The sequence below is a fragment of the Hyla sarda genome, chromosome 8 (genome assembly GCF_029499605.1).
Source record: "Hyla sarda isolate aHylSar1 chromosome 8, aHylSar1.hap1, whole genome shotgun sequence".
NCBI lineage: Eukaryota > Metazoa > Chordata > Amphibia > Anura > Hylidae > Hyla > Hyla sarda.
Window position 1 is genome coordinate 35,965,022 of NC_079196.1, and position 12,042 is coordinate 35,977,063.

At 46.8% G+C, this 12,042-nt stretch overlaps 1 pseudogene; it reads right to left on the bottom strand.

Annotated features, from left to right (window-relative positions):
• Window positions 1–9,693: 9,693 nt before the first annotated feature.
• On the bottom strand, window positions 9,694–9,842 carry LOC130290084 (U2 spliceosomal RNA; annotated as a pseudogene).
• Window positions 9,843–12,042: the final 2,200 nt, after the last annotated feature.

Here is a 12,042-nt window from a genome sequence, read left to right on the forward strand (position 1 = left end):
TGATACTTTTCAACACGCTATTTTTTTTTTTTGTCTAATACTAATTTTAAAATGATACACTTTAGAATTTTGCATAATACATACTGTATATTTCTCCAAAATTATTGGGTTTTGGGCAAAAATTTTCCATGAAATGGCAGTTAGCGTTGTGCTGGAGCATCAGTCTTCTCTAACATTCCCTCAGGTTATTCTGGGTGACTGGCACGGGATAAACTCCTTTGGGGGGTTAGTTCCGATACTTATGTGTGCAAAGACCTTGATTTTAAGAGTTTGGCTATCTGAGAGGGTTCCTGTATTTAAAATGTGGGAAGATGTAGTTGGAAGAACTGGACAATATGAATACATTAAAGCATTAGGATAAAAAAAAGGCATGCAGAATTATATGAAATCTTGGGGAAAATATTTGAAAAATAGTAAGTAGTTATAGAAAGCTGTTTATTTCTTTTTCTCCCTCCAAGATTCCAGGGTGGTTGTGGGAGGAGGGAGGGGGGTAAGAGGGTATTTCTGTTCATAATGGTGATTGCACGCTGTAACCCAATTTGTAATATTATGAGAAGCAATATTTATTGTAATTGTGGTTTTTGTTCTAAAAAGCATAAATAAAAAAAAATGAGGGAACAGAATACAAATGTAACACAAATTAAGAAAAAAAAATATTCAGAGTTAAATGGCCCAAAGTCGAGGGGCTAGGTCTAACAGTAATGGGGCAGCTAGACCACTAGATTGTTCCTCTTTTAGGCACTGATGTTGCGGTGGTGGTGATCATCACCCAACACTAAGCAATTTTAAGTTAAGAACTGGCATGAATCAGGTGGCTGTGAAGTTGCCGGTCGGCTTGTACAATTTGATCAATCTGCATAGTAACTACCTGATGTTAGTCTTTGTGATTGAGTTCAGAAGAAATAGATCAATGTAGAACATGTGGATGTGCCGCCATGTCTTTTCACTCAATTTGTGTTGCATACAAAATAAGTTAGTTGTTAGCTGTATGTAATAGTCACATATTTTACCTATTTTACCCATGTCACAAACATTCTTTACACTGCTAAGTATATGTGTGATCTGCCTTTGTCATAGATGGAAAACAAATATCCTTTTCATGTCACCAGCAATAATATCTATCTCATATCTATCTATCTATCATATCTATCTATCTATCTATCTATCTATCTATCTATCATATCTATCTATCTATCTATCTATCTATCTATCATATCTATCTATCTCATATCTATCTATCTCATATCTATCTATTATCTCATATCCATCTATCTATCTATCTATCTATCTATATCTATCTACGGTATACAGTCATGGCTGTAAATGTTGGCACCCCTGAAATGTTTCAAGGAAATGAAGTATTTCTCACAGAAAAGGATTGTAGTAACACCTGTTTTGCTATACACATGTTTATTCCCTTTGTGTGTATTGGAACTAAACCATAAAAGGGTGGGGAAAAAGAAAATTGCACATAATGACACCAAACTCCAAAAATGATCTGGGCAAAATTATTGGCACCCATAACTTAATATTTGGTTGCACACCCTTTGGAAAAAATAACTGAAATCAGTTGCTTCCTATAACCATCAATAAGCTTCTTACACCTCTCAGCCGGAATGTTGGACCACTCTTCCTTTGCAAACTATTCCAGGTCTCTCTTATTGGAAGGCGCCTTTTCCCAACAGAAATTTTAAAAGCTCTCTACAGGTGTTCAATGGGATTTAGATCTGGATACATTGTTGGCCACTTCAGAACTCTCCAGCGCTTTGTTGCCATCCATTTCTGGGTGCTTTTTGACTCATGATTGGGGTCATTGTCCTGCTGGAAGACCCAAGATCTCGGACGCAAATCCAGCTTTCTGACACTGGTCGACCTCCTGACGAAGTGGGGAAACCCACAAAACAACGTTTGTTGAGGTGCACGGGGTCTCCTGATGGTCACTAGAAGTATGCGTGTCACAGATAATGTACTGCATTGATGTATTATTCTGATCTTATAGGGTCTATGGTTGACATTATCTTATAGTGCTATATGGAGGAGGTATTTTTGTTATCTGGCATACTCCACTATTATGGTTGATGGTACCTGGGATCCCATGCATAATTTGGGGTATATGTTTTTTATGGGTTAGGGGTTGTCTGTCCAGTTGTCATTATATTGTTCTATATATTTTTCTATTAATAAAGTTTATCTATTTTTGCAATTTATGGTAGTGATTTTTTGGGGTGACAATTGTAGGTGCATATACTGTGAGTTGTTTTGTCACTTAGTATATTAATTGTTTAAGATTATTTTCCTAGGAGGATTGTAGGTGTTACTTTGTTGCTGTTACGCCGAGCGCTCGGGGTCCCCGCTCCTCCCCGGAGCGCTCGCAACATCCTCGCTACTGCAGCGCCCCGGTCAGATCTACTGACCGGGTGCGCTGCGATACCGCCCCCAGCCGGGATGCGATTCGCGATGCGGGTTGTGCCCGCTCGCGATGCGCACCCCGGCTCCCGTACCTGACTCGGTCTCCGTCGGTCCTGTCCCGGCGCGCGCGGCCCCGCTCCCTAGGGCACGCGCGCGCCGGGTCTCTGCGATTTAAAGGGCCACTGCGCCACTGATTGGCGCAGTTGGTCTAATTAGTGTGTTCACCTGTGCACTCCCTATGTATACCTCACTTCCCCTGCACTCCCTCGCCGGATCTTGTTGCCATTGTGCCAGTGAAAGCGTTTCCTAGTGTGTTCCTAGCCTGTGTTCCAGACCTCCTGCCGTTGCCCCTGACTACGATCCTTGCTGCCTGCCCCGACCTTCTGCTACGTCCGACCTTGCTCTTGTCTACTCCCTTGTACCGCGCCTATCTTCAGCAGTGAGAGAGGTTGAGCCGTTGCTAGTGGATACGACCTGGTTACTACCGCCGCTGCAAGACCATCCCGCTTTGCGGCGGGCTCTGGTGAATACCAGTAGTAACTTAGAACCGGTCCACTAGCACGGTCCACGCCAATCCCTCTCTGGCACAGAGGATCCACCTCCTGCCAGCCGAATCGTGACAGTAGATCCGGCCATGGATCCCGCTGAAGTTCCACTGCCAGTTGTCGCCGACCTCACCACGGTGGTCGCCCAGCAGTCGCAACAGATAGCGCAACAAGGCCACCAGCTGTCTCAACTGACCGTGATGCTACAACAGCTACTACCACAGCTTCAGCAATCATTTCCTCCGCCAGCTCCTGCACCTCCTCCGCAGCGAGTGGCCGCTTCCGGCCTACGACTATCCTTGCCGGATAAATTTGATGGGGACTCTAAGTTTTGCCGTGGCTTTCTTTCACAATGTTCCCTGCACTTGGAGATGATGTCGGACCAGTTTCCTACTGAAAGGTCTAAGGTGGCTTTCGTAGTCAGCCTTCTGTCTGGGAAAGCTCTGTCATGGGCCACACCGCTCTGGGACCGCAATGACCCCGTCACTGCCTCTGTACACTCCTTCTTCTCGGAAATTCGAAGTGTCTTTGAGGAACCTGCCCGAGCCTCTTCTGCTGAGACTGCCCTGCTGAACCTGGTCCAGGGTAATTCTTCCGTTGGCGACTACGCCATCCAATTCCGTACTCTTGCTTCCGAATTATCCTGGAATAATGAGGCCCTCTGCGCGACCTTTAAAAAAGGCCTATCCAGCAACATTAAAGATGTTCTGGCCGCACGAGAAATTCCTGCTAACCTGCATGAACTCATTAATCTAGCCACTCGCATTGACATGCGTTTTTCCGAAAGGCGTCAGGAGCTCCGCCAGGATATGGACTTTGTTCGCACGAGGCGTTTTTTATCCCCGGCTCCTCTCTCCTCTGGTCCTCTGCAATCCGTTTCTGTGCCTCCCGCCGTGGAGGCTATGCAAGTTGACCGGTCTCGCTTGACACCTCAAGAGAGGACACGACGCCGAATGGAGAATCTTTGCCTGTACTGTGCCGGTACCGAACACTTCCTGAAGGATTGTCCTATCCGTCCTCCCCACCTGGAAAGACGTACGCTGACTCCGCACAAGGGTGAGACAGTTCTTGATGTCAACTCTGCTTCTCCACGCCTTACTGTGCCTGTGCGGATATCTGCCTCTACCTTCTCCTTCTCTACTATGGCCTTCTTGGATTCCGGATCTGCAGGAAATTTTATTTTGGCCTCTCTCATCAACAGGTTCAACATCCCGGTGACCAGTCTCGCCAGACCCCTCTACATCAATTGTGTTAACAATGAAAGATTGGACTGTACCGTGCGTTACCGCACGGAGCCCCTCCTAATGTGCATCGGACCTCATCACGAAAAAATTGAGTTTTTGGTCCTCTCCAATTGCACTTCCGAAATTCTCCTTGGACTACCGTGGCTTCAACGCCATTCCCCAACCCTTGATTGGTCCACAGGAGAGATCAAGAGCTGGGGTACTTCTTGTTTCAAGGACTGTCTTAAACCGGTTCCCAGTACTCCCTGCCGTGACCCTGTGAGTCCCCCTGTAACCGGTCTCCCTAAGGCTTATATGGACTATGCTGACGTATTTTGCAAAAAACAAGCTGAGACTTTACCTCCTCACAGGCCTTATGACTGTCCTATTGACCTCCTCCCGGGCACTACTCCACCCCGGGGCAGAATTTATCCTCTGTCCGCCCCAGAGACTCTTGCTATGTCTGAATACATCCAGGAAAATGTAAAAAAGGGGTTTATCCGCAAATCCTCCTCTCCTGCCGGAGCGGGATTTTTCTTTGTGTCCAAAAAAGATGGCTCCCTACGTCCTTGCATTGATTACCGCGGACTTAATAAAATCACGGTAAAGAACCGCTACCCCCTACCTCTTATCTCAGAACTCTTTGATCGCCTTCAAGGTGCCCACATCTTTACCAAACTGGACTTAAGAGGTGCTTATAATCTCATCCGCATCAGGGAGGGGGACGAATGGAAAACTGCATTTAACACCAGAGATGGACACTTTGAGTATCTAGTCATGCCCTTTGGCCTGTGCAACGCCCCTGCCGTCTTCCAAGACTTTGTTAATGAAATTTTTCGTGATCTCTTATATTCCTGTGTTGTTGTGTATCTGGACGATATTCTGATTTTTTCTGCCAACTTAGAAGAACATCGCCAGCATGTCCGCATGGTTCTTCAGAGACTTCGAGGCAATCAACTTTATGCCAAAATGGAGAAATGTCTGTTTGAATGTCAATCTCTTCCTTTCCTAGGATACTTGGTCTCTGGCCAGGGACTTCAAATGGACCCAGATAAACTCTCTGCCGTCTTAGATTGGCCACGCCCCTCCGGACTCCGTGCTATCCAACGTTTTTTGGGGTTCGCCAATTATTACAGACAATTTATTCCACATTTTTCCACTATTGTGGCTCCTATCGTGGCTTTAACCAAGAAGAATGCCAATCCTAAGTCCTGGTCTCCCCAAGTGGAAGACGCATTTAAACGGCTCAAGTCTGCCTTTTCTTCTGCTCCCGTGCTCTCCAGACCTGACCCATCTAAACCCTTCCTATTGGAGGTAGATGCCTCCTCTGTGGGAACTGGAGCGGTCCTTCTACAAAAAAATTCTTCCGGGCATGCTGTTACTTGTGGGTTTTTTTCTAGGACCTTCTCTCCGGCGGAGAGGAACTACTCCATCGGGGATCGAGAACTACTGGCCATTAAATTGGCACTTGAGGAATGGAGGCATCTGCTGGAGGGATCAAAATTTCCAGTTATCATTTACACCGATCACAAGAATCTCTCCTATCTCCAGTCTGCCCAACGGCTGAATCCTCGCCAGGCCAGGTGGTCGTTGTTCTTTGCCCGTTTTAACTTTGAAATTCTTTTTCGCCCTGCCGACAAGAACATTAGGGCCGATGCTCTCTCTCGTTCCTCGGATGCCTCGGAAGTAGAGCTCCCTCCGCAACACATCATTCCTCCTGACTGTCTGATCTCCACTTCTCCAGCCTCCATCAGGCAAACTCCTCCAGGGAAGACCTTCGTTTCTCCACGCCAACGTCTCGGGATTCTCAAATGGGGTCACTCCTCCCACCTCGCAGGCCATGCGGGCATCAAAAAGTCCTTGCAACTCATCTCTCGTTTCTATTGGTGGCCGACTCTGGAGACGGATGTTGTTGATTTTGTGCGGGCCTGTATTGTCTGTGCCCGGGATAAGACTCCTCGCCAGAAGCCTGCTGGTCTCCTTCATCCTCTGCCTGTCCCCGAACAGCCTTGGTCTCTGATTGGTATGGACTTTATTACAGACTTACCCCCATCCCGTGGCAACACTGTTGTTTGGGTGGTCGTTGATCGATTTTCCAAGATGGCACATTTTATTCCTCTTCCTGGTCTTCCTTCAGCGCCTCAGTTGGCAAAACAATTTTTTGTACACATTTTTCGTCTTCACGGTTTGCCCACGCAGATCGTCTCAGATAGAGGCGTCCAATTTGTGTCAAAATTCTGGAGGGCTCTCTGTAAACAACTCAAGATTAAATTAAACTTCTCTTCTGCTTATCATCCTCAATCCAATGGGCAAGTAGAAAGAATTAACCAGGTCCTGGGTGACTATTTACGGCATTTTGTTTCCTCCCGCCAGGATGACTGGGCAGATCTTCTACCATGGGCCGAATTCTCGTACAACTTCAGAGTCTCTGAATCTTCTGCTAAATCCCCATTTTTCGTGGTGTACGGCCGTCACCCTCTTCCCCCCCTCCCTACTCCCTTGCCCTCTGGTTTGCCCGCTGTGGATGAAGTGACTCGTGATCTTTCCACCATATGGAAAGAGACCCAAAATTCTCTTTTACAGGCTTCATCTCGCATGAAAAAGTTTGCCGATAAGAAAAGAAGAGCTTCCCCCATTTTTGCTCCCGGAGACAAGGTATGGCTCTCCGCTAAATATGTCCGCTTCCGTGTCCCCAGTTACAAACTAGGACCACGCTATCTTGGTCCTTTCAAAATCTTGTGCCAAATTAATCCTGTCTCTTACAAACTTCTTCTTCCTCCTTCTCTTCGTATTCCCAATGCCTTTCATGTCTCTCTCCTTAAACCACTCATCATCAGCCGTTTCTCTCCCAAACTTGTTTCTCCCACTCCTGTTTCCGGTTCTTCTGACATCTTCTCCGTGAAGGAGATACTGGCCTCCAAGACGGTCAGAGGGAAAAAAAATTTTTTGGTTGATTGGGAGGGCTGTGGTCCTGAAGAGAGATCCTGGGAACCTGAGGACAACATCCTAGACAAAAGTCTGGTCCTCAGGTTCTCAGGCTCCAAGAAGAGGGGGAGACCCAAGGGGGGGGTACTGTTACGCCGAGCGCTCCGGGTCCCCGCTCCTCCCCGGAGCGCTCGCAACATCCTCGCTACTGCAGCGCCCCGGTCAGATCTACTGACCGGGTGCGCTGCGATACCGCCCCCAGCCGGGATGCGATTCGCGATGCGGGTGGCGCCCGCTCGCGATGCGCACCCCGGCTCCCGTACCTGACTCGCTCTCCGTCGGTCCTGTCCCGGCGCGCGCGGCCCCGCTCCCTAGGGCGCGCGCGCGCCGGGTCTCTGCGATTTAAAGGGCCACTGCGCCACTGATTGGCGCAGTTGGTCTAATTAGTGTGTTCACCTGTGCACTTCCTATGTATACCTCACTGCACTCCCTCGCCGGATCTTGTTGCCATTGTGCCAGTGAAAGCGTTTCCTAGTGTGTTCCTAGCCTGTGTTCCAGACCTCCTGCCGTTGCCCCTGACTACGATCCTTGCTGCCTGCCCCGACCTTCGGCTACGTCCGACCTTGCTCTTGTCTACTCCCTTGTACCGCGCCTATCTTCAGCAGTCAGAGAGGTTGAGCCGTTGCTAGTGGATACGACCTGGTTACTACCGCCGCTGCAAGACCATCCCGCTTTGCGGCGGGCTCTGGTGAATACCAGTAGTAACTTAGAACCGGTCCACTAGCACGGTCCACGCCAATCCCTCTCTGGCACAGAGGATCCACCTCCTGCCAGCCGAATCGTGACAGTTGCCTTGAGCCTGAGAGAAAGCATTCCTGTTATTGCCTTGCCGTGTATCTGATCTCTTGCTTTGTGACTCGACCTTGCTCCTCTGCTGCCTGCCTACTGACCTCCTGCTACGTCTAGGCTATGCTACTGTGCCGCCTGCCCTGACCTTCTGCTATCCAGACTACAAGTTGCCTTATCCCTCCTGTGCCTCGCATCTCCTCAGCCACCTGTGTGGTCAAGCCGTGCCAGGGGTAGCGACCTGGGTGTTGCCTGCAGCAGCAAGTCCATCCCGCTTTGTGGCGGACTCTGGTGAAAACCAGCGGCACCTTAGACTCCACTCCCTGGTACGGTCCGAGTCATCTGCCACACAGGTCCAGCGGATCCACATCCACCGGGGTTCCTGTCTTCAGAAACGTGAGTGTTACAGATTATCTGACTAACCCAGTCACAAAACAACTCCAGCCAAACTAATTCTATGGTGCATGATATGTAAACCGCACAGCAAAGGCAATTTTTTTTTTTTTTTTTTAAGGTGTCATCTTCTCTGGTCTAGTCTGGAAAGAAAAATATGTTGGCACTGCTGGAACCAAACAAAGCCGCACCTGTGTACCTGGAAGTCCGTTGAGCTGATCAGCTTCAGCCACTTATTCCCAGCTGTCCAGTGGAGATAGAGCTGATAAGACAACTGGTGTATTAGCTGGAAGAACGAAAAACCATGGCACTCAGTATGCTGGAACACTCTTGATTCTTTATTATAACATGGGGGTATACAGACACCAGGAGCGGAAACTGGGGAAGTGACGCAAGGTCCAGTTGAAGCCGCAGTTTGCAGCGAAACAGTCACTGGTCCGTTCTCCCTTCCCCACTCCCGGTGTCTGTATACCCCCATGTTACAATAAGGACCAAGAGTGTTCAGCATACTGAGTGCCGTGGTTTTTCGTTCTTCCAGCTAATACACTAATCTTCTCTGGTCTGTTTGTGTCCTGTGTACAGGGGCAGTGACACTTAGCAGGACACTTCCTTCTTCCTTTTATTTTATTTTTTTGATATCTAAGAGCTGAAGAACGTGCTCTCTATCACCCAAAGTGCAAGAAACAGTGCAAACGTGTCACACAAAAAAACGTGCACAGAGGATATGTTTTATTGTTAAGCCCTTCTCCAAAAGGAGAGAGCCCCCCCCCAACAAACCTACCCTTCACCTCCGTGCTAAAAGACACCTGCAAGGATCCAAGTTCGATGACCCTTTTTACTGAGCTACTAAGGGGCCACAAATGCCCCTGGCTTCAACCTAGGCATTAACCAAGGTATCAGCCAAGGAGCCGTATACTGGTTGCATCTCAGCAAAAGCCAAGATGCCCAGGGGTTGCAGGGAGGTGAGGAACCTAATGGCCACACACAACTCCCCTTGACCGCCAGAAGGGACACCCAGAAGTGCTACCACACCCTGGCAAATCCTGTGTACAAAAACTAACACGTAAAAGTGGCACAGTGACAAACAAAAAAAAGGAAATAAAGTGGATGATTGCAGATATACTGCCCGGTCATCCGTCTGGATCTATAAAAATTTCCCTGATCCTAGCCAGGATCTTGGATACCAAGGGTGAGTGCCAAAGGTGAAGAGTGTTTGGTGCATTGCGTTCACTCAGTGAGCTATAACACCCAGTAAGTTTCAGCACCTCAGGGTCACCACTCCCCGAGGCACAAAAGTACCTCAGCTCTAGACCCTCCCAGCCTCATGGAGAGACCCGGAGGAAACAGGTCACAACAGGTCAGCCGTTGAGCTTTTTACATGGCACCAGCCCCGGATCACCCTGGTACACCTGCTCCTCCATGTAGCCATCCATTCCTACAGTGGACTACCTGAGAAGAACAGATACTACACTTGATCTTAGCCAAAAGGCCCAGAAGCAATACACTTCCTTCACTCAATCTTCCAGGAGTAGAAGAATGCAATAACACATGCGCCATGTCTCCTATGACAAGCAGAGAGGAAGCACTGACCACTTAACAAGAGGAGAACAATGCAAAGCCAGAAGAAACTGCACTTGCAAGTCGTTCGAATGTAAGTAATTTTAGGACAGAATATTTTTTATACATTTATTTAGCAAACCTACTTAATACTTGGGATATCTAGCCCCTATTAAAAAGTACAGAACTTGCAGCGTTCACCATACTGCGCCATGGTGGAACAAGTGTACTCTAAATGTAAACTATGGATGGAATTGCCCTTTAATCAGCATTTTAAAGGGGTACTCCGGTGCTCCAGCGTTCTGAACACTTTGTTCAGAACAATTGGAGCCGGAGGCCGTGATTAAGTGTCTGGGCATCCACTTGGCAAATGAGGTTCAATGTGGATAAATGTAAAGTTATGCATCTGGGTACTAATAACCTGCATGCATCGTATGTCTTAGGGGGGATTAAACTGGCAGAGTCACTGGTAGAGAAGGATCTGGGTGTACTTGTAGATCAAAGACTACAGAATAGCATGCAATGTCAGGCTGCTGCTTCCAAAGCCGGCAGGATATTGTCATGTATCAAAAGAGGCATGGACTCAAGGGACAGGGACATAATACTCCCCCTTTATAAAGCATTGGTACGGCCTCACCTGGAATATGCTGTTCAGTTTTGGTCACCTGTCCATAAAAGGGACACTGCGGAGTTGGAAAGGGTGCAGAGACGCGCGACTAAACTAATATGGGGCTTGGAACATCTTAGCTATGAGGAGCGATTAAAGGAGTTACAATTGTTTAGTCTTGAGAAGAGACGTTTAAGGGGGGATATGATAAACGTATATAAGTATATTAATGGCCCATACAAAAAATATGGAGAAAAACTGTTCCAGGTTAAACCCCCCCAAAGGACGAGGGGGCACTCCCTCCGTCTGGAGAAAAAAAAGTTTAGTCTCAAGGGGCGACACGCCTTCTTTACCGTGAGGACTGTGAATTTATGGAACGGTCTACCTCAGGAACTGGTCACAGCAGGAACAATTAACAGCTTTAAAACAGGATTAGATACATTCCTGGAACAAAATAAGATTAATGCTTATGAAGAAATATAAAATCTCATCCCTTCCCCAATATCGCGCCACACCCCTACCCCTTATTTCCCTGGTTGAACTTGATGGACATATGTCTTTTTTCGACCGTACTAACTATGTAACTATGTAACTCCCCTCATGATTTCACATCACGCCCCCTTCATTCATGTCTATGGGAAGGGCCAACACGACCACTGCCACAGGAACCCAGCATTTGTTTAGAACGCTGGGTGCAGCGGGAGATCGTGGGGGGGGTGGGGGGGGTTGCAGTAGCAGGACTTCCACGATCAGATATCCAAAGGATAGGGAAAAAGATGTCTAACAGCAGAGTACCCCTTTAATAAGCATTTTGACATTTTTCTTTAATAAAATCATAGCAGCGGATTATGTTTTAATATGATCTATAGGTGCTGGACATAATAGGACGTGAAAAAAATCTGATATTCCAGCCAAGGACTTTAATTAAAAAGTATATATTGACATTTAGAACATCTGAAGAACTCGAGCTTAATGCTAAAATTAATTCTGGCTATGACTTCAGAATATATGTCTATTACAGATGGCCCACTTATGTTTTTTTCTTCCTTTTTGAAAAATTGGCAGTTTATTCCTTCTTATCATGTTGTCAGGAAATGTGCCTTAACTTTTTATACTAAAGAAACCAAAGAGTCGTCTGTACCTTTTTTTTGCCTTAGGCTTTGATTTGATGCATTGTATTAGGTTTCTAAGCTCTTTTTATATATCAACGTTTTATTCATCTACAATTCGTTCTTAGGTGTTTTTTTGTCGATAGACCTATTTTTAGTAAAAACGATATTATTAAGTACAATTGGTTATTTCTTATTTTTGGAGCTAGATTATTTTAACCAATCACGTTTTCTTTTAAATAAGATGGAACTTGTTAAAAAATTGAGAATTCCTGTGACTCATGAAAAGTATGGAAGACATTTCCATTTATAGATTGCAAGACGAAATCTGGGGCATATTGATTCTACTGTAGCCGAAGCAATTACCATTGAAAGTACCTTAGAACTCGAAAGCGATGGTTTTGAAATGTGTGCATTGGCAGTTGAGT